The sequence below is a fragment of the Miniopterus natalensis genome, chromosome 2, assembly GCF_054644295.1.
Source record: "Miniopterus natalensis isolate mMinNat1 chromosome 2, mMinNat1.hap1, whole genome shotgun sequence".
Lineage (NCBI taxonomy): Eukaryota > Metazoa > Chordata > Mammalia > Chiroptera > Miniopteridae > Miniopterus > Miniopterus natalensis.
The window spans coordinates 95,354,679-95,381,502 of NC_142082.1; the positions used below are offsets into that span (position 1 = coordinate 95,354,679).

The following is a 26,824-nucleotide window of genomic DNA, read 5'->3' on the forward strand; positions in this document are numbered from 1 at the left end:
GAAGACAGGTGAGAGATTTCCTTCAGACTTGTACATTAGGAAATGCTTTGAGCAGTTGCCATGTGCTTTTTTTCTCTGGACAACCTGCATCCCGACCTCCTATAGCCTCCCTCATTGATTTGCTCGACGGGTTCCAAGTCTGGCAGCTTTGCAGACTCTTTAGGGCCCTCACCTGGTGTGCTAGGTTCCTCTGGTCCTGAATTTCTGTTAGTGTAATTTTCCTAATTCTGATTTAATATTATATGTGTTTAAGTGACTTAAATTTATAAAGGAGTGAGGTTAGGAAGAAATGTAAACAAACAAATCGATTTATTACGCCAAATTCAGCAGAAGAAAAAAGTCAATGGTCAGGATGTGTATTCAGAGCCAGGTTTCCTGAGAACAATGGTGATAGTACCGAGAAAGTCAGGGTGATCTGGTTAGTAGGAAAAGGGGGTGAATTCTTTGCATTCTCAAGCTAAAAAGTACAGTAATTCAAGCTTCTCAACTATCCTATTCAAACTTCTCAACCATCCTATACATTACTCTTCAACCGTGGTCTTTTTGCCAAATGAGAGAGACCTGCAGAGGGTCGAGGCCTGCTGGACCCTCAGATTCCCTGCCCCCCTCATACACCTGGTGTTTGAACTGCCCTCGGGCCAACCACTCTTCTGGTTCTGAGCACTGGCCACACACAACCTCACTGAAACCATACATCAGTGGTTTGACATGGGCTCCAGTAGTCCTCCCAGCATTTCAGAGGGAACTATGGCTTGGCTTTAGGCGTCACACAGGTGGCTGGAGCTCTACCCTGCCCACTCCCCGCCCCATTGTTCCTGACTTGTGTCCCCAGTAGGTACCGGTTAGATGCCCTTGTTTCATGCATGTGAGAGGAAGGACTGCAGTGCTCCCTTAGTGTGGCCCATGCGCCCCGCCTGTCTTCTCACTGTGGACTACTGCGGCCATGTTAGTGCTGTGTTTGCTGACATGTGACCCATCCCTGGGGTTTATTCTCTAGGATTTCTTCCTGCCTGGCTCTGGCCCCTCTGCAGCCTACTAGGCTGGTCCTTCCTGGGGAGCCCTCTCACTTTTCCCCTGTGCCCCATGGCCTGGCCTGTTTCCAGGCACTCACCCAATGACTTCTTGTGGGGTACTTGATATATCTTGTTTTGTTGGCTGGTAATGTTGCTTCCCACCTCCCTGTGTCTGGTTTTGGGCATCTCTTATGGTTCAACTTGAATTCTTGTTACCACAAGGTCTTCCTGATTCTTCCAGCTGCATATGAGCTGCTCCTGTCCCATCATTTATTTCTAACTCCTAAGGGGCCTGTGTTGGAAGATTACTGTGCCCTGCCCACTGCTGTGTTGTGTGCAGTGCTCCCAGGGCCAAATGCCTGTGAGATGTGCTCAGTCAGAGGTGAAAAGAGAGCTTTGTAAAGATGGGCCCATGGACCCACCCCAAGTCACTCGTCAGATACTGGCATGGACAGAAACATGACTTTGCATCATTTACTTTGTTTAGCTTTAACAATGTGCAGCATTAGGAAAGCTCTAGAGATGCCAACAGAAAGGCTAACACTGAGCCTCCTTTCCTTTATCTCATTGACAAGATTCTGCCTCAGGATTACTTCACTGTAATATAGGCATTTTGCTAATGAAAAAGATAAAGTCGTCCCTCTTGGACTGGGACGACTTTTTAGTGTTACTGAACACCCAGTGCTGCCCTGAAATATTAATAAGAGGAGAAGGGAAAAAAAAACCACTTTAGTTTAGGAATGTTAGTAATGTCACAGGAAATTGTATTACAATGGATTTTGGGTGTAGCAGTTCCTTGCCCCCCCCCCTTTTTTTGTCTTTAAAATTAAATTTGGCCCTGCCAGAAGATAAACTGTATACCTTTTAAAAGTAGGATTTAAAATTACTTTGACAAGATACAAATCTTACCTTTGTACCATATTCACCTATCCCACTTCTCCCTAGTTACTAAAATAGTATGTGTTATTGTATAAATTTGGAAAATACAGAAAAGTATAAAAAAAATAAAAATTGCCTATAATTCTGTTAGCCCAGATATGACCACTCTGGACATTTTGGTATAAAAGTGGCCAAAGTTTTTTCTAATGAAAGGAAATTAAGAAGAGTGAGGAGGGATGTGCCAGTGGTGACAGGTGGAAAAGAGTTGATCACAGAACAATATATACAACATGATCCTAATTCTTCTGTTACAAAATTTGCATGTGTACATTTCATTATCTAAGGTGCCACCAAGCCCAGTCAGTTCTCTTTCAGAGTGTGTCTCCCACTCGTCCAGCTCCCTCTGTCCCACCACCAAGCCTTCATCTTCACTCATTCAGATTGCAGTGTCTCCTGACTGTTCCTTCTTCCCTTCTCCCCGTCTGTTCCCTGCACAGAGCCCTCCAAGTGATCATCCTGAAATGGAAAAGAGTTTGTTATTTCCCTTCTGGAAACCCTTCCCACTGTACTTGGAATGGAGTTTTGGCTGGGCAGGCAGGGCCCACCCTGCGGCCTCTAGTCACATCGCTTTACCTGCAGTTGGTGCTCTGGCCCATCCAGTTTTACTGCCTTTTCACAGACTTTCCTACGCTGGCCCCTGCCTGGGTAATGCCTACTGCTTCTCAGAGGCTTGTCTTGATGTCCTAGACTCAGAAAGTCTTTCTGATTCCTGAGTCTAAAACAGAGCCCTCTGTTTTGTTCTTGCTCATTACATTGTAATTTCCCTTCCATAACATTCATCAGAATTTGTTACTAAGTAGTTGTGTATTTTGTTTAATATCCATCTCTCCTTTTATATTTCAAGCCCAATGAGGCAGTGGCTTTGTTCTGGTCACCATTTTCTAGGATCTAGAACTGTGTAACTTCTCAAAAATATATGATGAATAAATGAAAGGATAAACATTTTGTTATAAATATTTTCATTTTTTAAAAAAATTTTTATAGTTTTTTTTTTTTTTTTTAGAGGACAGAGGGAGAGAAAGGAGGGAGGGAGGGAGAGAGAGAGATTTGTTGTTCCACTTATTTATGCATTCATTGGTTGCTCCTTGTTTGTGCCCTGATCGAATCTGCAACCTTGATATATGCTCTAGCCAACCGAGCTACCTGGCATAAATACTTTCATTTTTACTTACTTACTTACTTATTTATTTTTAATCCCCATCTGAGGATATTTTTTCCATTGTTTTTCAGGGAGAGTGGAAGGGAGAGGTAGGGAGGGAGGGAGGGAAGGAAACATCGATGTGAGAGAGACACATTGGTTGCCTCCCAAACACACCCCACCGGGGCATGGATCAAGCCTGCAACCGAGGTTTGTGCCCTTGGCTGAAATCGAAACTCGGGACTCTTCAGCCCTCAGGCCAATGCTCTAACCACTGAGCCAAACCGGCTAGGGCTACTTTCATTTTTAACATCTGCATTTTATTCCATGTTCAAATAGATGTTCTATAATTTATTGTAAATAACTGGTGTTAAAAAGCAAACTGAGGCATATTAAAAATTTTAAGAGCTTGAGCAAAAATTGATTTTAATCAGGCAGCACCAAAGTGGAGGTGGCTAGGAGCACTTTGCCCACTGAAGCTGGGGAGATACTTTTATAGGGAAGAGGTGGAAGCAAAGCAAGGAGACCATTTGATTGGCTCTAGCTTAGGGGCTGCCTCATTTGGGAAAGGCAAGTAGGCTGTTTGTGATTGCTTGTCCTTAGGTTTTGGTGTTTTAACCTTGAGGCACTTACAGGCTTAGGTTTGGGTTTGCCTGTGTGGGCTACCGAGGCATTAGGACTACCTCAGTCTGATGGCCTCATCATTTAATTAATTTAACACTGCTAGTGAACATCCTTCTGCATAACTCTTTATAGATATCACTAACTTCCTTAGAATAAATTTTAGACATGGAATTACTAGGGCAAGTGATAAGAGCATTTTTACAGTTTTTATTTGTATCGCTAAGTTTCTTTTAAAAATTATTAAGTTGCACTTATATTTCCAACCCAGCCGACAATGAATACTATTACTACTATAAAACAAGCAAGTTTTTGTCAATTTAATAGTTCTGTTTTTTTAAATTTATGTATTTTTAAAATTTTTTTATTATTTTAAAAATATGTCTTTATTCATTTCAGAGAGAGGAAAGGAGAGGGGGAGAGAGAGAGATAGAAACATCAGTGATGAGAGTCTTTGATTGGCTGCCTCCCGCACTCCCCCTGCTGGAGATTGAGCCCGCAACCCAGGCATGTGCCCTGACCGGGAATCGAACCCAGATAGCCTGGATCCTAGGTCGACGCTCAACCACTGAGCCATACCCGGCTGGGCTTTTTTTTAAATTAAGGTATAATTGATGTACAATATTATATTAGTGTCAGGCATAAAACATAATGATTCGATATTTGTGTATATTGTGAAAGGATCACCACAGTAAGTTTGGTTAACATACATTACCAGTTACACATTTTTTACTTGTGATGAGAACTTTTAAGGTCTTTCTTAGCAACTTTCAAATATACAATGTGGTATTATTAACTATAGTCACCATGCTGTACATTATATCCCCATGACTTCTTCATTTTATAACTGGAAGCTTGTACCACTTGATCCCCTTCACTCATTTGTCCTACCCCTCTCTCCACTGCTTTCTAGTAGTCAACAATCTGTACTGTGTATCTGTGAGTTTAGGTGTTTTGTGAGTTTAGGTTTTTAAAAAATTTTTTTAAAGATTTTTGTTGTTGTTAACCCTCACTGACTATATTTTTCCCATTGATTTTTTTAGAGAGAGTGGAAGGGAGGGAGGGAAAGAGAGAGAAATATTGATGTGAGAGAGACATTGACTGATTGCCTCCTACATGTGCCTGACCGGAGCAGGGTATTGAACCTGCAGCCCAGGTACATGTCCTTGATGGGGAGTCGAACCCGATATCCTTCTGTGCGATGGCCAATGCTCTAACCACTGAGACACACTGCCCAGGCTGATTTTTTAATTTTTTTAAGATCATATGGTATTTGTCTTTCTCCGACATTTCCTTTAGCATAATGCCCACAAAGCCCATTCATTTTGTTTCAAGTGGCACGATTTCATTCTTTTTTATGGCTGAATAATAATATTTTTGTATGTATGTGCATGTGTGTGTATGTATATGTATATGTATGTGTATATATATCACGTCTTTATCCATTCATCTTAGGACACTTAGGTTGCTTCTATTATCTTGGCTATTGTAAATAATGCTGCAGTGAACATGAGGATGCAGATATCTTTTCGAGTTAGTATTTTCAGTTTCTTCAGATAAATATGCAGAAGTGGAATTGCTGGGTCATAAGGTAATTTTTTTTTAATTTTTAGAGGACCCTCCACACTGTTTTCCATAGTGGCAGCACCAATTTACATTTCTACCAACAGTGCACAAGGATTCCCTTTTCTCCACATCTTTGCCAATACTTGTTTTTTTTGTCTTGTTGATAATGTACATTCTAAGAGGTGTGAGGTGGTATGTCATTGTGGTTTTGATTTGTATTTCCCTAATGATTAGTGATGTTGAACATCTTCTCATGTGCCTGTTGGCTGTCTGTGTGTCGTCTTTGGAAAAATGTCTATTCAGATCCTCTGTCATTTTATTCTGTTTTATTTTATTTTGCTAATCCTCACATGAGGATATTTTTTCCATTGCTTTTCAGAGAGAGTTGAAGGGACAGAGGAAGGGGGAGAGAGAGAGAAACATTGATGTGAGAGAGACACATCGACTGGTTGCCTCCTACATATGCCCTGACTGGGGGCAGGGAGTGAATCTGCAACCCAGGTACGTGCCCTTGACTGGGAATCGAACCTTCCACCCTTCAGTGAGGACAGTGTCACTCTAACCACTGAGCCACACCGGCCAGGGCCTCTGACCATTTTTTAATTGGAATTTTTTTTGGGGGGGGTGGGCTATTGAGTTGTATAAGTTCTTTATATATTTGGGATATTAACCCCTTATCAGATGTATTATTTGCAAATATCTTCTCCTATTCAATAGGTTGCTTTATCATTTTGTTGATGGTTTGTTTTATATTCTTAATTGTGACAATAGCTATGTGATAACAGAAAGAGAGAGAGAGAGAAAGAAACATTGATGGGAGATAGAAACATTGATCACACGCACATACCCAAGGCACAAACATTGATCAGGGCACATACCCAGGTTTTGGGCTCAAACCCAAAACCTGGATATGTGCCTTGATGGGGAATCGAATCTGCTCCAACTACTGACCCACACCTGTCAGGGCTGCCCTTGGGGGGTTTTTTTAATTTTAAAATTTTTTTTGTTTTATTTTTATTATTATTTTATTTTATTTATTTATTTTTTAAATTTTATTTTTGTTTAAAATATTACAGATGTCCCTTTTTCTCCCCAATGACCCATTCCACCCCATCCCATTCCCCTCCCCAGTCCCTCTCCCCACCATTGTCCGTGTTCTTGGGTTGTGCATATATGCTTATAAATTCTTTGGTTACTCTCTCCCCCTCCAGCCCTTGTGGTTTTGACATATATTTGGCCAGTTATAACATCAGAAGAATTACTAATCATGTGTTGGAAATCAAGGTTGTTTTGTACAAAAGTAAATGATTAACAATGACAAAATTTCCCTAGCCAACAAGTAAACATGCAATGTAAATTGAAAGGAACTTCATGTGACTTATGAAAGCTTTTATTCAGAGAGCCATTGTAAAGCTAGTGGTATTTGGCATCTAGGAGGCCCAAGAATGTTGCCGAGCATACTGGAGTAGATCAGCCTCTGTGCCAGACGTCAGCCTCCAGTGACTTAGAGGAGGCTTCAGGGTAGTGCATGTGTCTCTGTCACCTCTCCTTCCTTACTCTTTGCTAATGGCTTCATTCGAGTGCTGTTTTTGCATTCTCACTGTCTTTCTGTTGTTTTCGACTGGAAATGTTAGCACAAGAGGTCCCAACCTGTAGCTGAGGATCTATTAGTAAATCTTGATATGTGTGTTTCCAGTCTTCGTGCATTTCAGTGTTTTTGTGCATTCCTTTTGAGCCAAAGTTTCTGAGATCCCCTAGAGAAAAGAGATTCAAGGTGGCAGAGACTCCGCTCTTTTTTCAGGATTTTGCTGGTAGGTTCAGAAGTCTTTCCTGCAGCATGAAGATGTGTGCTTTCTCGTCTCTCTCTTTACTCTCTTTGTTCGTCTCTCTGTCTCTTTAAGAAAGTCTGAGAGTAGTTCCTAAAAAAGGTCTAGACCTCTCAGACTGGTCTTTCTCTATGGTCTCTACTTTAGTCATTATGTTAATAAGTACTTTCCCCAATAACTGCTATTTCCCCCCCCTGTATAGCTTTCAAATCTGCCTTTTCAGTGCTAACACCCTGTACACCTGGATTCTTCTCAGTAGTCTCCCTGACCCAGTATTTCTTTCAGTGAACTTTTCTTAAAATGAGACCATCAGTCACTGTCTCGGTATCCACTGCTCTTCCCCTTCTATCATCTGATCTCCACTTACTTACCAGACTTCATTGTTTCTCTCAAGACTAGTCCGCCTACCAGCTCCAGCTGTGTATATCTCTGTACACACCAATTGCCATCCAGGTGTGTAGCTTTCTCCTGCACTGGCTTTACTTATGCTATTTACCCCACCTGGAATTTACTCCCCCTAGCCCAGCCACATTCCATCCGCCCAAGGCCTACTTCTTCCATGATTCCATGATTCCTGTGGCTTCCTTTAGCTACTCATTTCAGACCAAACTGAGTTCTCCCTTTTCTCAATTCCTGTTTTTATCAGTACCATCCAGGCAATCGTGATAGGCCTACACAGGGCCTTAGGTATTACCTAGCCCACTCAGCTCTTTTCACAGGTGAATTACTGAGACCCAGAGGTGATGTGGTCAGTTCCAGACTGTACAGAAAATGGGGACAGGGGGCAGAGCTGAAGCTAGAAGCAGCTCAGTCTGGCCCATGAGGCTTGAAAGACAAAGAGAAATACTGCCGCCCTATTTATAAAACTAAGATAGTTATAGTAAAACTATCCATCAGCCCACTATTTAGAGGTAATCACTGTTACTTGGCCATACATATGTGTATATGTGTCTGTGTGTGTATTTCTTTTTTTAGTTAGCTTTTAGTTTGGAAGAATTTTTACAAGTAAAAGAGCAAAGTGAAAGACCCCACATATCCATCAATTAGCTTCAACAGTGGTCGCTATTCTTCCTTTCTTGTTTTATCTGTCTCTGGAGTAGTTTTTAAAATAAACATGCAATTCAACTATAATATCCAGGATATTTTAAAAACAAATACTAGGCATCATATTATATATAATCTACATATACTTAAATAGATCTCTAAAAGACAAAACAAAAAAGATTAAAAAAACACAAAAGACAAAGTAAAAACATAATCCCCATACTGTTAGCACATATACAAAATTAACATATTTCATCATCTTTATGACTACTTATTTAACATTTTACAACTACTTGCCGTATAAGTAAAATTAATACTTTTTGAACAATTGCTGTAAGGATATATCACAAGCCCAGGAAGGAAGGTTCTACCATTGTCAGTATTTTATAGATGAACAAACTGGATCATAGGTTAACTTGCACAAGGCAAATAGTGTAAGTACTAAGTGGTAGAACTAGGAATCAAATCTAGATCTGGCTGTTTCTTGTTTTGTATCTTGAATTCTTTCCCCTCAACATACAGAGCATTTCTTCATATCAATAAAAGCACTATTCTAAAATGCTTCACATGTCTTATGGTAGTCTATTAACAAGAATTTAACAAGTCTCTTTTTTTTTTTTAGACTATGAGATTGTTTCCAGTTTTTTACTATTATAAACAATGTTACAGTGAACATGTTTATTCACAAGTTTTAGAAGACATGTCTACTACCTTCCTTATGTCAGATTTTTGAAAGTGAAGTTACTCCAGGAACTTTGTTCTGTCATTGTTTCGTGCAAGTTAGTTTTGCCTCGAGGTTGACTAACGTTGAATAGTAAATGACTAGTGAACTAGAAGTAAACCCAGGTCATGTTTTCAGTCATCTTTCAGCCTGTGTTTACTGAACACCTATTAGGTGCCATATACTATGTTAAGCATTGAGGACTCAGAGATATCTGAACCTGAGACCCTTCCTTTTAATGCCTGTTTGATTCTGGACTCTTTCTCATTTACCAGTTAAACTCTGTGGTAGTTGTTTCCACTGATGGTTGAGGAGTTAGGGGGTGGCAGGAACCCTCATTGTATAACCTTTATAAAAACTAGATTTAAAAAATTAAATATTTAAAGACACTGGAAATTTTCTGAAAACAGACACCACAGGAGAGGTTTAATCTCTAAAAACTAATGGGAAATGATAAAAATTGGTAACTTGTGGCTTTCTAGCCCAAGGGTCTTATCTAACTCGCAGAGCTGTAGGAAATGGCTGAGGGAGAAAAACCTCAGCCTTAGTGAGCGGAGTTCAGACAGCTGGGAATGTAAACGGGAAATCTAGACAGTGAGAAAATTACAGAAGGCATGAAGCTCAAATTCTGAGTGCAAACTCTCCCAAATCCCTGGCAATAAATTGTACATGTGTGGGGAGAACCTAGAAGGCTCAGTCAGAAGGCAGGCATAGGCCAGAAAGAAATATATCCTTAAAGAAGAGCTGTGTGGGGCCCACCTTATGAGCTTTTACTGTGTTTTTAAACCATGTGCAGTGTAGGTGGCATCCAGTAAAACCTTTATGGGCTTAAAGTTTTAGAGGACAGAGCATCTGGTAATTAGTGGTGAAAGGGGAAGGAATGCCTAGAAGCAAGAAAATTACAGAAAAGCCAAGCCTCAACTCTCCTTATAGCCTTTGCTGATGATTACGTAGGTATGAGAGAGACCACCACAAAGGTGCTAGGTTAAAAAATTGGGAAACATTAGAACAGAACAGAGATATCAGTTCCTTTGTGCTGTAGTTTGGATCCAGTCAGCTTACTGCCTGTGATAACAGAATCACTAACCTCAGAACCCAGCAGAATGAAATGTTGCTGCAATGTATTATCCACAGTGTTGTTTTTTGTGTGTGTGTTTTTAAGTCCTCACTCAAGGATATGTTTTTATTGATTCGAAACACAGAAGGAGGGAGGGAGGGAGGCAGGGAGGCAGGGAGGGAGAGAGGGAGGGAGAGAGGGAGGGAGAGAGGGAGGGAGAGAGGAAGGAAGGAAGGAAGGAAGGAAGGAAGGAAGGAAGGAAGGAAGGAAGGAAGGAAGGAAGGAAGGAAGGAAGGAAGGAAGGAAGGAAGGAAGGAAGGAAGGAAGGAAGGAAGGAAGGAAGGAAGGAAGGAAGGAAGGAAGGAAGGAAGGAAGGAAGAGACAGACACTGATGTGAGAGAGAAACATAGATCTGTTGCCTCCTGTATACACCCCGACTGGGGATCAAACCTCAAACCTAGGTATGTGCCCTGATCTGGAATTGAACCTGCAACCTTTTGGTGTATGGGACAGCGCTCCAACCAGTTGAGCTACTGGTCCAGGGCTACAGTGTCCAGTTTTTAGCATTCAAAGTAAAAGGGAAGTGAGACCCTTACTCAGGGAATAAGGCAGTCAATGGAGACTGACTTCTGGTGGCACCAGATGTTGGCTTTAGCATAAAGATTTAAAAGAACTGTTTTTGGCATAGCTGGGTGCGGCTCAGCGGTTGGGCATCGACCTAGGATCCAGGAGATCACGGTTTGATTCCTGGTCAGGGCACATGCCCGGGTTGTGGGCTCCATCCCCAGTCCAGGGCATGCAGGAGGCAGCTGATCAATGACGACTTTCTCATCATTGATGTTTCTATCTCTCTCTCCCCCTCCCCCCTCTCTCAAATCAATAAAGATACATATTTAAAAAAGAATAAAAATAAAAACCGAAAGAACTGTTTTTATTTATTTTTTTAATTTATTTTTATTTTTTTAGAACTGTTTTTAAATAGTCTAGATGGTAAATTTTATGAGGTTTAAAACAAAGAAACCACAATTTAAAAAAAACCAAACTATTAAAAATATCCAAAGAATGAAAGGAAAATGTGTCAGAAGAATTCAGAGAAAATATGGTATTAATGAGTGCACAGACAGAAAATCTCAGCAGAGAAATGGAAACCACAAAAACAAATTCTAAGCTTCGAAGTACACTGACTAGGGGGAGATAGAAGAGGGTAAAGGGATAAATGGTGATGGAAGGAGACTTTGGATGGTGAACACACAATACAATATACAGCCCGGCCGGGCGTGGCTCAGCGGTTGAGTGTTGACCTAGGATTCAGGCGATCGGGGTTTGATTCCTAGTCGTGGCACATGCCCCAATTGTGAGCTTGATCAATGACTCTCTCATCATTGATGTTTCTATCTCTCTCTCTCCCTCTCCTTTCCTCTTTCTGAAATCAATAAAGATATATTAAAAACAAACAAACCCAAACAACAATACACTATACAGACGATGTATTATAGAATTGTACAGGTGAGCCCAGCCGGTGTGGTTCAGCGGTTGGGCATCGACCTATGATCCAAGAGATGGAGGTTCAATTCCTGGTCAGGGCACATGCCTGGGTTGCGGGCTCGATCCCCAGTGAGAGGCTTGCAGGAGGCAGCTGATCAATGACTCTCTCATCATTGATGTTTCTATTTCTCTCTCTCCTTCTCCTTTCCTCTCTCTGAAATCAATAAAAAAAAAAGAATTGTACAGTTAAAACCTGTATAATTTTATTGACCAGTGTCACCTAGTACATTCAATAGAAATTTAAAAAACAAAGTACACTGACTAAAATTTTAAAATTGACAGAAGGGGCTCAACATAAAATTAGGTACAGCAATAGAAAGAATCAGTGAACCTAAGTATAATAGATCAGTAGACATTACCCAACCAGGAACATGGAAGAGACTGCAGAGAAATAAACAGAATCTCAGAGACCCGGGGTTCATATCAAGTGGTTTAGTATATATGAAATTAGAGTGCTCAAAGGAGAGGAGCAATAGAAAGAGGCAGAAAAATGTTTGAAGCAATAATGGCTGAACACTTCCCAAATTGTTGAAAAGCTTTTAGGTACAGACCCGAGAAGCTCAGTGAACCCAAAGCAGGATGAACTCAGAGAAAGCCACTCTTAGGCATACCATAATTAATCTGATGAAAGCCAGCGATAAAGATTAAATTTTGAAAGCAGCCAGAGAAAAATGATGTGTTCCACACAGAGTAATGTATATAGGATTAACAGCTGACTTCTCATTAGAAAGTATAAAAGCTGAATGTATTGGAATGACATGTTCAAAGTTGTGGAGAAAAAAAAATCTATCCACTGAGAAATCTATGTCTAGCAAAATGTCCGCTAGAAATAAACGTGAAGATACTTCCAGAGAAACAAAAATATGAGAAAATTTGTCATTAGGGGACCTGCACTAAAAGAAATGCTGAAGGACATACAGGCAGGAATGAAGAGCACTAGGAATGGTAGATATCAATAAATATAAAAGACTAATTTATTTTTTACTTTCTCTTAATTTTTAAAAAAGATATGCTAGTATTTAAAGCAAAAATAATACTATTAATGGGCTTGTCACACATAAAGATGTAAGACAGAACACTATGGATAGGGGTTAGTAGAATTATATTGCAAGGTTCCTATTTTTTTTCTGACAGTAGAAATTAACATTTAAGTGGATTGTGATAAGTTAAAGATGTATGTTGCAGTCTTTAGAGCAATCACTAAGATATAATTTGAAGACAGAGCTAGAGAGTCAACTGAAGAATTAAAATGGAATACCAAAAAAAATTGATTAACATGAAAGGAGGTAAGGAAGGAGGGACAAAGGAACAAAAACCAGATGAGATAAATAGGAATGGCAGACTTAAATAAAACCGTAATAATTACATTCACTGTAAAGCAAAGTACACTGAGCTTCGAAGTACCCTGGATTAAGTACATTGCATTAAGTAGTCAGATCCAAAGAAGAGATTGTTGTGCTGAATAAAACAAGATCCAACTATATCCTGTCTACAAGACACACTTTAAAAAATTCTTTTAGCCCTGCCTGATGTGGCTCAGTGGTTAAAGCACCCTGCCTGATGTGGCTCAGTGGTTAAGGCATTGGCCTTTGCACCAAAGGGTTGTGGGTTCGATTCCCAGTCAAGGGCACATACTTGGGTTGCAGGTTCGATCCCCAGACCCAGTTGGGGTGCAAAGGCAACCAATCGATGTGTCTCTCACATTGATGTTTCTTTCTCTCTCTCCCTCCTTCCCATTCTCTCTAAAAGTCAATAGAGAAAATACCCTCAGGTGAGGATTAACAGCAACAAAATTCTTTTAATTTAATTTTTAATTAAATTTATTTGGGTGACATTGATTAATAAGATTATTATATAAGTTTCAAGTGTACAATATTATAATACATCTTCAGTATATTGCACTGTGTGCTCACCACCCAAAGTCTAGTCTTTTTCTGTCACCAGATATTTCACCCCTTTACCCTCTTCAACCTCCGCCCATTTCCCTTCCTTGCTGGTAACCACCATACTGTTGTCTGTGTCCATGAGTTTTTTGTTTGTTTGCTCATTTGTTGCTTTCTGTTTATATCCGACATATGAGTGAAATCATATGATTCTTGTCCTTTTCTGTCTGACTTATTTTGCTTAGCATGATACTTTCAAGATCTATGTTGTTGCAAATGGCAGTATTTCATTCTTTCTTATGGCTGAGTAGTATTCCATCATATATATGTACCACTTCTTTATCCAGTCATCCATCGAAGGGCACTTGGGTTGTTTCCAGGTCTTAGCTACCATAAATAGTGCTGCAATGAACATAGGGGTACATATAGCTTTACAAATAAATGTTTTCAAAATTTTGGGGTAGATACCCAGAAGGATTACTGAGTCATATGGTAGCTCTATTCTTCATTTTTCTTAGGAACCTTCATACTGTTTTCCACAGTGATTTATACTAATATACAGTCCCACCAGCAGTGAACAAGGGCTCCCTTTTCCCCACAGCCTCTCCAATATTTGTTATTATTTGTCTTGTTGATAAAACCATTTCAACAGGCCTGGAGACATTGGCTGTGTCTCTGGAGCCACTGTAGTTTTCATTTGCATTTCTCTTATAGCGAGTGATGTTGAGCATCTTTTCATAGATCCGTTGGCCATTTGTATGTTTTGTGGGAAAAAGTGTCTGTTCAGGTCCTCTGCCCATTTTAATGGGATTGTTTGTTTTTTGTTGTTGTTGAGTTGTATGAGTTCTTTATATATTTTGGATATTAACTCCTTATTAGAGGTATTGTTTGCAAATATCTTCTCCCATTCTGTTGGCTGCCTTTTTGTTTTGTTAATGGTTTCTTTTGTTGTGCAGAAGTTTTTTAGTTTAATATATAGTCCCATTCATTTATTTTTGCTTTTACTTCTCTTGCCTTTGGGGCCAATTTCATAAAATTCTCTCTGAGACCAAGGTCTATAAGTTTAGTGCCTATGTTTTCTTCTTTTTAATTTTAATTATTTATTAATTTTAGAGACAGAGAGGAAGAGGGGAGAGAGAGAGAAACATTAATTTGCTGTTCCACCTATCCATGAATTCATTGGTTGATTCCTGCTGTTCCTTAACCGGTGATCAAACCTGCAGCCTTCAGGCATTGGGACAACACTTCAACCAACCGAGCTACTTGGCCAGGGCACCTGTGTTTTCTTCTATGTAATTTCTTGTTTCAGGTCTTATATTTAGGTCTTTGATCTATTTTGAGTTAATTTTCATGTGTGGGGTCAAATAGCAGTCTAGTTTCATTCTTTTTCATGAAGACACACTTCTTAAATACAAGGACACAAATAGACTAAAAGTAAAAGTATGGAAAAAGATACACCATACAAACAGTAAAGGTAAATAGAGGCAGCGGTAATATTGATATCAGGGAATACCCTTCAAGATGAGTATACTTGAGACAAAGAGAGATACTTAATAATAAAAGGGTCAGTAATACCAGGAAGATGTAGTAATGAGTATGTATCTAAAAACAAATCTTCAAACTATAAGCTAAAAGGAGAACTGGGTAAATTCACAGTCACACATGGAAATTTTAACCCATTTCTTTCAATAATGGATGGGACAAGGAAACAAAACTATCAGTAAGGATATAGATTTGAATGACATTGTCAACCACTTTAACTTAATTCACACCCATGAAACACCACGCTCAGTAACTGCAGCGTACACGTTCTTTTCTACGGCACATGGATGCTCACAATGATAGCTCAGCTGTTAAGAGAGAAATCTCAGTAGCTTTTCAAAGTTTGAAATTTTACAGAATGTATTCTCTGACCACAATGAAATTAAGTTAGGAAAAAATTAAAATCTTTAAAAACCCCAAATATATGAGCATTAAACAACTCACTTCTAAACAACTCATGACACACAAGGGAAATAACAAAGGAAATTATAAAATATTTTATCTAAATAATAATAAAAATAAATCAAAATTTGTGAGAGTTTGTCAAAATGGTACCTAGAGGGAAATTTATAGTTCTAAATATTTATTTTAGGAAAAAGAGGTCTAAAACCAATTTTCTAAGCTTCTCTCTTGGGAGGCTAGGAAAAAGAACAGTAAATTAAGCTCAAGGTAAGTCGAAGTAAGGAAACAATAAAGAGACAAGCAATAGAGAAAATCAATGAAGCCAAAAACTGGTTCTTTGAAAAGATCAATAAGATTGATAAACCTCTGGCTAAACTTCCCCTAAAAAATTAATAAATAAGGAATTTAGAAAGCACAGAGGAAACAAATGACCAATTTCAGAAGTGAATGGAGGGATCCTACAGACATTAAAAAGGTTACAAGGGAATAAACTATAAATGTGTTATCCAATAAATGTGACAGATGAAATGGATAGACTAATTTCTTGAGAGACAAAATACCAAAATTGACACAAGAAGAAGTAGGAAAATCTGAATAGCCCAATATCTATTAAAGAAATCCATAATTGCTCTGGCTGGGTGGCTCAGTTGGTTGGAGCGTCGTCCCATATACCAAAAGGTTGTGGGTTTGAGTCCTGGTCAAGGCACGTACAAGAATCAACCAATGAATGTATAACTAAGGGAACAACGAATCAATGGTTCTCTCTCTCTGAAATCAATTTAAAAAAAAAGATGGTTTCACTCATCTTGGTACCTTTCTTCTCAAGAAACCCTCACAGGTGTTCCTGCAAAGGTGTATCTGTACCAATCCCTCCACTGATGCCAACCAGAAACTTCTCCATCAAGGTGCATAAGTTATACTTCATTAAAGGTGTAAAACTCACTGGGAGTAGTAAATAGTAGGTTAGACACAAAGGAAGACTGATGTAATTGATAATAAACTCAGACAGAAGTGTACTTGTGAAGTCCTAGTCTACTGGCCTCTGCATATATGTTAGTGGCTCAGGGGACACAGCCAATGCCTCTAGGCCTGCACTGCCCAGTCCTGGCCTGAGTCACTGTGGATGTGGAGCCCTGGAAATGGGGTTTGAGCTGAAATGCCGACTTGAGTCTGTGATACACATTTGACTTGGAAAACTCCATGCAAAAAAGAGAATGTAAAACATCTTAGTATTTTTAATGTGAATTACATGTTGAAAAGATATATTAAGTTAAATAATATATATTAATATTAATTCCACTTTTTTCTTCTTCTTTAACATTGCCACAAGAAAATTGGAAATTTCTTTGTGGTTCATGTTACGTTTCTACTGGACAGGGTAACAAGAAAAGGTGAGAGTGTCAGTGACTCAGTGACTCACAGGAAAGCCCCCCCCCCATGTTCCTTTAGAGCAGTAATTTTCAACCTTCTTCATCTCATGGCGCACACAAATTACCAAAATTCTGTGGCATACCAAAAAATACATTTTTTGCCAGCCTGACAAAAAAAATAGGTATAGTTTTGATTCATTCACACCGGAAGGCTATTTGTTGTGTTGACTGTTGTCATTTTTTTTATTTGACAATCTAAGAGAAGAGGTCAGTGCCCCTGACTGAATAGCCAGATATTGCATGTTTTAAAAAAAACTTGTGGCATATTGGTTGAAAATCGCTGCTTTAGAGGTTTGCTGATCAGACCCACTGGCACTAAAACCGTCCTTCAACCAACTTAGAAAGGGTTACTTATAATTTATAATTGCTTATTATCATTATTTTAAATGGTAGTTTATATTCATTGTAGGAAACATTAGGCACTGGAGGTGAAGAAAACAAGCAACTGAGAATCTTACCTCTGAAAGACAACCACTGGAAAGATTAAATTGTTAACATTAATATTTTGATATGTACACCTTCAATCTTTTTGCATGTATGTATTTTATAAGAAAACAAACTAGAATCACACTGTTTTGGAGTCTTGCCAACTTTCTGATTTTTACTAAAGGCTTTATAAAGGCTTACCATTTTGTGGATTGCTTCTTCTCCATATTCCACTTCTTTTTCTTCTTGTGTTTAAACCTATTCATGTCATTTTTCAGATTGATGTTCTGTTTTTATACTTAAATATTTTACTTTTCTTGGTGAAGGTCTGTGAACTCACTGTGGGGCGCTTCTCCATAGGATGCCACAATGCCTGCTTTAGTTTTTCCCAAAGTCCCCTGATTTTTTTCTTAGCCAGTACTTAAGAAAATGTGTCATTAATTGGACCTCCTCTCTATCCTTTTGGAATTTTAAGATCTCATTTCATTGTTGGTCCTTGATTTCAGCAGACTTGGGGACTAAGTGTTCTCATTAAGGATGTTCCATCACTACCTAATGTCATAAGGTGTGCTGAGCAGATGGTTTTGAATGAATACAGGTTCAGGCCGCAGGCAGTCTGCGTGGAGTGGGGGTCACAGACTAGAAGCCCAAGGGTCTGTTTCTCTTGCAGTTGTAATTTATTCTACCCCACACATTTGTTTCCAACCTTTAAAAACCAGGAGCTTTCACATTAAAATTTGGGCTTCTTTTCGCTTCCCTTGAAAAGCAGAAACTATGACTCATCTTATGTGGAAGCTGGTTCCAGGGCTCTTGGGTGACTTCTGAGCCCTCTATCCCTGCTAACACAGGAGAAGTGTTATCTAATGGACGATCTACCCCAATTCCAGGGCTGCAGCTTACCCAAGAAAGCCGTGAGGGAGGGGCTATGCTGGGGACCACGGTGCTGGCTGGAGGAGCACTCCAACGGTCATCCCTTCCAGAAACTACCCACTCTAAGCAGATAGGAGCTTAAAACCTTTGCTTAAAAAAAGGAAGATCAGCCCGGCTGGCATGGCTCAGCAGTTGACCATCGATCTATAATCCAGGAGATCGCAGTTCAGGACTCCCAGTCAGGGCACATGCCCCAGTTGCAGGCTTGATGCCCAGTGGTGGGCGTGCAGGAGGCAGCTAATCAATGACTGTGATCATTGATGTTTCTCTGTCCCCCTCTCTGAAATCAATAAAGATACTTTAAAAAAAAAAAAAAAGATCAAAATGCTTAGGTGGAGGACCTACAGCTGCCCAGGAAAAGAAGGCCTCCCCAGCAGTGTCCGGGCTCTCCTGGTAGGTGCGATGTTTCAGCAGATCTGTGGCTATGCCATTTGCAAGCTTGTGTGGCCACCTGTTCAGGTATATGGTATTGAAGGTAGCTGTGCCACCGCTCTTTATTCTGCTGCATCTAAACACAATAAACTGAAACAAGTATAAAAGGAATTATTGAGAGTAGCACAAATCTTGTAGGAACCCAAAATGAGTGCTTCAATTTTGCGTCCATATGCAAAGCGTTCTGTTAAAGCGAAAAGCCTGAATGACATGACCGCAGAAGAGAAGTTTTCTCCCCTCTCACATCCAACCTGATCAGTTTGTTTGCTGAAAATGGTCTCTTGACCAACAACCCCCGGCGTCATTTCTGCCTTTTCTACCATGATGATTGTCCACCATGGAGAAGTCCCACTTCATCCCCTTTAGATGAAGCCACTCTTTCTTAATTAAAAATGGACCTGAACACCTTCCTAAGTAAAAGCCAAATATTGAAATTGGAAATTAAGATTGACCCGTCAATCAGGGGTGGAATGATTGTTGTTATTGGAGAGAAATATGTTGATATGTCTGCAAAAACCAAGATTCAGAAGCTGAGCAAGGCTGTGCGGGAGGTTTTCTGAAAGTGCTGGTTTTTCTGTCAGTAAAAATTCTTAAACTTGGAGCAACAATTAAGTGCTTCCTGAACAGAAAAAAATTTTTTTTTAAATGCTTAGGTTGGGGGACTATAAAACACCAGCCACTGGCAAAGCATCCAGCTGAAGAGTAAAAGGTGAATTTTTATTCTTTATTTATATACAATCAAGATAATAGCTGTGTTCCAGAAAAGTGCTTATATCTTTTAAAGCAGGGCACTGTGGCTTGTTTCTCCCCCAGAGAGTATCTGGTATCTGGAAAATCCCTTTGTGAGGATAATGAGGATCTTTTATTCTTCATCAGGGTGAGTAACTGTTTACATCAACTTCAGTTTCTCAAAAACACATAAATGAATCCCCACTTTCACATCTACATTGACTTTGTGTGTGTTTCTGTAATTTTCCTCATCTCTGTTCTCCTGCTTACTTGAGTTTTTAACTCCTCTGACTCAGGTGGTAAACACAGGATTCCTAAAAGCTCCTTGACAATGAAATAGAAAGCTTGACTCTGACCTGACTTCAGTGTAGCTCGCTTTGTCTCTTCAAACATTTGGAAACGGGACAAGATTTACTCTGTATGTTTAGAATTAGGGCCAGTGGGAGCAAGGTCCTGTGCATGATATGGGGATGAGCTTTCTGAAAGCGCAGTCTGAAGATGGCATGTCAGGAGGGGTTAGACTCCACAGACAGTGGGAGAAGAGAGGTCAGAGCTTGTGCTGAGGAAGTCTAGAACATCAAGCTAAATGCATGACCTGGGCAACAGTGCTCAACCCTGACCACAACTTTAGACTTGTGGGGAGCTCTGGAAACACATGAGCAAGAAAAGACACACACACATACACACACTCATACACATTTACATACAATAGTATATACATTCCCGCGCTCACATACATTTACATGCAAACACACACTCACGTACATACTCACACACTCTCACCTCACTCATGCAGGCACAGGCCTGGATGCCAGCCCTGCAGGTTCAGATTTAATTGCTCTCGGGTGAGTTCTGGCCATTGGTATTTATAAACCTCTTCAGCAAGTTTGAGGACCCCCTTTACTCCAGTTACTTAGGGTCACAAATGAAATCAACTCCTGTGATTTGAGGAGCAAAACCCAGTGCAGGAGCACTGGGTTTGGAGCAAAACCCAGTGCAGGTTTGGTTATCTCCGGTCACAGTAGTTTGTAGCACTGAGGTGGTTGAGGAGTTTTCACTGGCTGCTTTGTGACAGTGGTTCTGTGGGAGGCACCCTGGAACTGTCAGAGGAGGTCAAGTGACATGTGCCAGAGTGCATGTGATGACAGCAGAGGGGGCCTGAGTGTCAGGTATCCTGGGATAGGTGTGGGAAGTTTTTACTGACAGTAGGAAAACTGAACATCTGAGTTAAATTGAAGCAAAGGAGAGTCAGGGGGATTGGAAAGGGTTTTATTTTCTCTGGAACCTTTGTGTGCATGTCAGAAATGCCTCTAAAAGCACTTTTAGTTATGGAAACTTAGCATGTTCAGATGTAGAGAGAATGAAATAATGAGTTCTTTAATACTCATTACCCAGCTTACCCATGTGCTGCTTTGTTCATCCCTTCTTCCCAGACTCCCTTCAAATAAATCCCAGACCAAGAAGTGCCCTCTAGTGTGTAAGCAATCAAGGACATCTCCCACCACTGGCATGGCTTAAAGATGATAAAGTGAATGTGGATAGAACAGAAAGGTTAAGTGACTTCCAAGTTGTGGGCCAGTGTATTGTGAATACTGGTGTGATGGAACTAGTGGTGTTCATATTGGTGACAGAAACATGGACAGCATGTTCATAGGGGTTAGCTCCTGTCCCCTAGCCTGGTGCAGACACTTCCTGTGGATAGAGGTGCAGTACTGACCACTGGTAGGGACTGTCACTAGGCTGGACAGTGTGACTCAGGTGTGCCTGCTTCATGCAGGGCAACATCTGTGACATTAAGCCGAGTTTGAGAGCACTTCATGGTCATTTTTCCCTTTTAACGTTCTGTTGTAAGTAAAAGCAAGGTCTTGTGAATTGGAAATGTCATTTTATTTATGGAGACTGGTTTCCTCACATACCGTCTCTGAGTTGCTTCCTGAGTACCTTCCCTGGGCCTAGAGGCAGTGCACTGAGCACTGCACTTTCTTTCACTGAGAGGATTGGAGTGGCAGCTTGGAGGCTCAGCGGCCACTTCCCAAGCTTCATCTGACTGGTACACTGAGGAGTGGACTTACTTATGCCAGATGTGGCTTCCTCCTTTGATGAAAATCTTTCCAGGCTCACCTGTGCCACAGTAGGATTTTGTGTTGTGCTTTCAGGTACATTACTTGTGAACTGGCTGACTTGAGGTATTTGTGGAACGGAAAGGATGTATACCCACCTCTGTCTGTCACTTTAGCAGAGTAGGAAGCCATTAATAAGAGAATCCATGTTCCCCTTCTCTAAAAAATGTGCCACTGAAAAAACAGATAAGCTTAGTTTTGTTTTGAGAGATTAAAGTTATTTAATAAAATATTCAAGCAAAAATACATGATTTAATTTTTCTAAATGTGCAATTCATCAAAAACTTTCAGCAGTATGTTGTCATTCTAATAGCTGGTGTTCACTGTATACCAGACATATGAAGAGGTTGTTAAATCTGCTTCTCAGAGGAGTTGTGACAGTGATTAAGGATGGTCCCTTGCACCATACTGGTAGACTGAGGCTGATCGACAGTTCAGATCTGGAGGTTTGGCTCCTGCATACTTAACCCACCACCTCCAGAGCACAGTGGGTAAGAGGGGGGCTGCAGAAAGAGAATTAGCCAGAAAGTGGGACTTTGTACTTTTCTGAATATTGATATGAAATAGCCTTTCATTCTTGGGCACCTAAGATGACAAATGTCAGAAAAGTCTTCCTGGCCTCCTGCTTCCCAAGCAAGTGTGGTTTACTGGGTGCTTCCTGTTCTTCCCTCATCAAAGCCCAGACTGTGAGAGTGTCCTTTTTCATCTGCCCTTTGGCAAGGTGTTTTGCCTTATTACCTCAGAGTAATAAATTCCTCCATTGTCATTGCAGACCTAGCCCATTAGCTCACATTTAATTGATATGGGTAGGATACATGCCAAGTCAGGAAGAAACTTGCCTTTATTTATTTCCTTAAAAAGTGTTTTTAAAATCAATGTTTACTTTCCCATCAAAGTCTAAATATTTTACACATGCCTAAGGAAATTGTCTTAGGTTTTAGAGACCTCTTGGACCATCAATTTACATATCTGTTAACTGACTAGCTGGTGATCCTATGTGTAAATGAAAAGGACCCAGATGAGTGAAACTAGGCCAATTTACAATCTCCTGCTTCTACTTGGTAGCTTTAAATTTAGAGACTGTAAAGAGGATTGTGGCACCTAATTGAAGGGATGACATTTTCCAAAGTCTCACATTTTGCACTCATTGATTGATTCTTTTTTGTTTGTTAATCCTCACCCGAGGATATTTTTTTGTTGATTTTCCTTTTAGAGAGAGTTCAAGGGAGGGAGGGAGAGGGAAGGAGAGAGAAACATCAATGTGAAACACATCAATTGGTTGCCTCCCTCATGAGCCCCGACCCGGGTAGTTGCCCTTGACTGGGAATGGAAGCCAAGACCCTTTGATGCATGGGCTGACACTCTAACCACTGAGCCACACCAGCCAGGGCCTCATTGGCTGATTCTTGTATATGCCCTGACTGCGAATCGAACCCACAACGTTGGCATATTGGGACAGAGCTCTAAGCAACTTAGCTACTCTGCCAGGGCCGAAAGTCTCACATTATTAGTATGAAGAAATGAGTTACCTTTAGGGGAAGGGCTTGGTTGCTGACAGCTCCCAAGCATTTCAGCAAAGTGTTTTTTCCAAACAGCAGAATAGGATCCTTGAACGTATCAAATAATCAATGTTGTGGGTTGTGAGTAGCAATGCAAAGAATCACATTCCATGTATATATGAATAAGTGTTGCTTTTATGAAATTGTGAGTCACAGTAAAACAAAACAATAAAACACAGCTATTGATAGAAGGCTGATTTTTTTCTGCATGGGAGAATGACAAGATGGGCTCAGTGTTTCACTTTGAGTACCAGGCACTTTGCGACAGCTTTGCTGATGGTGTGTCGCCTCCTGGAACTACCACAAGACTTCAGTTTCCTTAGAAACCTAGAGAAGCACTTAAAACGAACATAAAATTGTTTCCAGTTTTGCCTTATTTTCCTCTCTAGGGTGAGTTTTTTCTCGTGAGTAATATGGTGCCTAATTAGACTTAACACCTGAGAACAAATGCAAGGCCAAAGGTTGTGTGAGATGGTGTCCTGAGGACAAATGCAAGGCCAAAGGTTGTGTGAGATGGTGTCCTTTGTCCTAGCTTCCTATTTTTTTGGCAGCTGGACTTAACAACAGAAATGAGGTGGGCAGGTACAGACTCTGCCCTGGTTATTGAGTTACTTCAGGTGTCCCTGGAGCTCTATAAATGAGAGATTTTCTAGCTAATTTCTCACTGTGAAATTAAAAAACCAGTTGCCTGCTGTAGGTATAGAGAATGCTTGACTTTTACTTGAGATCACGTAAGAGGCTCCTTTCAGTGTTTTGGGATGATTTGCAGCAGAGTGATGATGTTTCCAGGTGTAGGACAAGGGTGACATGAGAAGAAAGATTTCTCTCCCATTTTTAAAGAAATGAAATGGTATAAAAAGAGAAATGGAGCTTTTGCAAACTGCTGGTTATAGAAAATTAATTTCACAATTACCTGAATTCTATTTTAACACATACCTAGGAAAGTTTTAAAAGTTGGCCATTAGTGAAACCATAGATATTTTGCTTGTCTTCTTATTACAGAAGTTTATGAGTAAGTTTTATTTGGGTTTTAGGTGAGTTAATGTATGGATTACTATACAGACAGTTATGTTAGATGGTCTTCAGGATGTGTGGGTATTACTTTCAACGTATCTCAGCAATTGTACATAAGCTGGTGAGATATCTGACCCCTGCCAGAGTACTATCCTCACTGACTCTGAAACACAGGGCCTCTTCTAGGGCAGGATCCTGGCAGGAACAACAAACCCCATCCAACATGAGAAGCAACTTTTGCTGACCTTGGCCAGTCTTCTAGCTGCCTATACCTTTATCTCTTCAGCCAGCCTGGATTCACTGCCAGCAGCTGGTGTCCAGACTCCTTAGGGTGAGGGATTTGATGCTGGAAGGAGAGTAAAGAATGTGTTCTAAACCATTTTTGCCAAAGTGCAGGACAGCTGACCCTTGAGCAAGAAGGTATAAACCGCATGGTCCACCTATACACAGGTTTTCTTCTGAGGAGAAATACTGAGAGTGTATTTTCTTTTCCTTATGATTTTCTTAACAGTTTCTTTTCTCTAGCTTACCTTATTGTAATAATAGTCTATTATATATATAACTTACAACATATGTGTTAATCGGTATTATCAGCAAGGTTTCTGGTCAACCGTAGGCTATTAGTAGTTTTAAGTTATATGTGAATCATATATAGGGGAATCAAAAGTTATATGTGAACTTTTGACTTCATGGGTGGTCAGCACCTCTAACTGCCACATGTTCAAGAGTCAACTGTAAGCTCTCAGTCATCATCTGAATATTATTGGGCCAAGAGTTATACAGTTTTACCTAGAACACGATAAATTTGAAAGTTCAAAGGAGTTCTTAATGTTATTGATTCAGCACATACGAAGTGCCTGCTGTTTGCCAGGCATTGTGTTAGGCCCTGGATGTACAATAATGAACATAAGAGACCTTGACGGATCCTCTTGGATTTTACAACCAGCCAACAAATACATTTTCAGTACCTTTTTTCAAAACTAACTTAATTATCATAAAACAGACTTCTTGGAATAGTTTAAATTGTCCAGCTGGAAAAAAGAATATGTGTCATTAGTGAATTTCTGAGAAAGGAGTTTCATTTGGTTGAACCTGTAAAATTAAACCACTCAATAAACTTTTTTTTTTTTTTTAAAGTATCATGGTCCTTCTTTCTTTGAGCCTGTGATGTTTATTTGCATTGCTCAAATTGGACTTTAAGGCTGATAGCAGCAGTGCTGGCTGAAAAAACAGATTTTTTCAGTTGAATGAAATCAGCATAAGTCTGAGTTGCTGGCTGACGGCCTTCCAGACTCTGACTGCCATTTTCACTCACCTTCTTAGCATCTCCACCACCTGGATGACTTATCGCAAGACCCTCCCAGGTGTGATTTTTCAGGTAAACATCAAGTACATCCTTTCCATTCCTACATACTCCTCTCACCCCAGTTCCTTAGGGAAGGCCATGCTTATCTACGCTCCAGTGTTCGCCAAGCCAGAACAGGTGCAGGGGGCTTTCAGGTTTGTTCAGCCTGACTGTGTTATCGTTCTGACTGGTGTGTCTCAGTATTGGAATCTGTTTCCGACCGATCACTCAGCCTGAGAACATAGCCAGTTGTCCTCTGTGGTCTCTCACCTGTGAGGAAATAAATAAGAAGGAAGGCTGCTAGATCCTGACCCGGGAATGGAGACCAGTATCACAGCCTCACATCGTCCTGTTCTTGTTTGTAGAATCATTTTCTTTTATCCTCTTTTTCTAAATTATTTAGCATTTTAATGCCACTTCATTTTAATGACCTATACAAATTTAATGGGAGGACAAGAAAAAGGACTTTCCAGAAAGTAAATAAAAAGAACATTCCAACATGAATGTGAAAGGGGCTCAAGTAAATCAGAACTCTGTCTGGGCCTTGAAACAAAGGTCTGGACTTCTGTCACTTCAGCCTTCTTAGTGAGCCTTTCAGACAAGCCTGCCATTGCATTTTCTGTCTGCTTTAGATCTCATCTATAGAAACCTGGGCTCATCCCATGGATTTTGGAATTCACAAACACTAACATTTGCTTTTTGTTGTTGTTGTTAATCCTCACCCAAGGATATTTTTTCCATTGATTTTTATTTTTTAGAGAGAGAAGGGTGGAGAGAGAGAGAAACATTGATGTGAGAGATAGACACATTGATTGTTTTCCTCCTAAATGTGCCCTGACCAGAGCCAGGGATAGAACCTGCAACCCAGGTATGTGTCCTTGATTTGGAATCGAACCTCTGACCCTTCAGTGCGCAAGCTGATGCTCTAACCACTGAGCAATACCAGCCAGGGCTGATCTTTGCTTTTATAAAGGTGTAATAATGCATTCCCTCAGCACATGGCTTACAGTCTAAGAAATGAGCATATCACTAGGTGTAGAGCCAGGACAGCTGTTCAGGTGCCATTGGGATTGGTGTGATGCCATGAGCAGTACTAGTCACCCTGGAAAGCAGCCCTGCTTCACCCATCACTGCAGCTAGTTGGGTTACCTGCCCAAGGGAGCCGCACTGGGGACTTTTACATAATGGAACATTCTCTACCAGAAGAGTGACTCCCATGCAGAGGGACTCTCTGCTATCACTGCTGCATCACCAGTATCTAGAACAAGGCTTCCCACTGTTTGATTGTTTAGTAACTGGAATGAGTGAAATATCGCAGCTGAAATCATGAAGTCACTGACTTGAACAAAGGTATCTGTACCTGAGCTAGTTGCTTTATAATAGAGACAAGCCTGTTGATTTCCTCTCCTAAGCACTGTCCCGTCCACGTCATCTTGGGAACTTTGAGTGAGTTGCTAACCTGCTTTGGTCTCAGTTTTTCTCTCTGAACCATGGCTGGTAATGCTTGTTTTCACAGGGTCATCGTGGGGTTGACAGGAGACA

At 40.3% G+C, this 26,824-nt stretch overlaps 1 protein-coding gene and 1 pseudogene across 3 annotated transcripts in view; both read left to right on the forward strand.

Annotated features, from left to right (window-relative positions):
• Positions 1-26,824, forward strand: part of LATS2 (large tumor suppressor kinase 2) — a 77,464-nt gene that overhangs the window by 18,180 nt on the left and 32,460 nt on the right. The gene's annotated exons all lie outside the window — the stretch shown is intronic.
• On the forward strand, positions 12,747-19,148 carry LOC107529952 (ATP synthase peripheral stalk subunit OSCP, mitochondrial pseudogene; annotated as a pseudogene).